The 1068-nt window shown below is 41.6% G+C and overlaps 1 non-coding gene across 1 annotated transcript; it reads right to left on the bottom strand.

Moving 5' to 3' along the window:
- Nucleotides 1–384: 384 nt before the first annotated feature.
- Pmar_PMAR012224 lies at nt 385–457 on the bottom strand. The gene has a single exon. It is a non-coding gene; the product is annotated as a tRNA-OTHER (tRNA).
- Between the last annotated feature and the right edge of the window lie 611 nt (nt 458–1068).

Raw genomic sequence — 1068 nt, 5'->3', positions numbered from 1 at the left:
TAACTTTAAGTGCCATCCTAGTAATATTAATATAACACTAACTTTAAGTGCCATCCTAGTAATATTAATATAACACTAACTTTAAGTGCCATCCTAGTAATATTAATATAACACTAACTTTAAGTGCCATCCTAGTAATATTAATATAACACTAACTTTAAGTGCCATCCTAGTAATATTAATATAACACTAACTTTAAGTGCCATCCTAGTAATATTAATATAACACTAACTTTAAGTGCCATCCTAGTAATATTAATATAACACTAACTTTAAGCATTAGTATACTTTAACGTCAACACCCTACACATGAAACTCCGAGACCATATCACAGAATCTTCCAAATACTATACCGCCGAAAAAGGAGACGCGGTGGGGAATAAAACGATCTCGATGGGACTCGAACCCTCAGTCTTTGGTTACGAATACCAACGCCTTATCCATTAGGCCACGATAGCATTACCAACACAAAGAATCGTTCCGAACAAGACAATATTGGACCGCGGACAAGAGCAATACGGTTAAGGATTTTGAGATATTGCTGAGTGGGAGAAGGTAAATGAACAAGATAAGATTGCCTCCGAGGAGAACCTGGTCTTTTTGGCAGCCCCCCAGAAAATGTAAACGAAGCAATGAGATGCTCATGAGCGATCTACCACATGACACGAAAGTTTGGTGTAATGTGAAGCCTCGCTTTTTTCGTGACGAAACTAGCGAGCCTTCGGACACCTGCCAGAATATGCTTCAGTAGGAGTCCCATTCACGGACAGTGTGAAGGCATTTATGGTGTCGTTGTAGGGAATCCTACCCCATTCGGTCACATTGAAGTCCATAAAGTCAGCGAAGGAAGTCAAGTTTGCATTAGTGGTATTCATGAATAGTGTGGTAGTATTATCATCAACTGTCCAAGGAATGGTACCAGTCACGTAAACGCCCGCCTCCCCTCCCTGATTGGAGAAGAAGAGCATCTCGAGCAAGTCTGGAGCGTACGTGTGGAAGAAGATAGTCGTCGTGAAGTTCACGTTCGGGACGGTGCAGTACTCCGGGCTAGGTGGGAAGCACTGAACCA

This window comes from Perkinsus marinus (assembly GCF_000006405.1).
Source record: "Perkinsus marinus ATCC 50983 genomic scaffold scf_1104296958704, whole genome shotgun sequence".
NCBI lineage: Eukaryota > Perkinsozoa > Perkinsida > Perkinsidae > Perkinsus > Perkinsus marinus.
The sequence above is the reverse complement of the archived record's forward strand: the minus strand, read 5'-3'. Positions and strand labels throughout refer to the sequence as shown.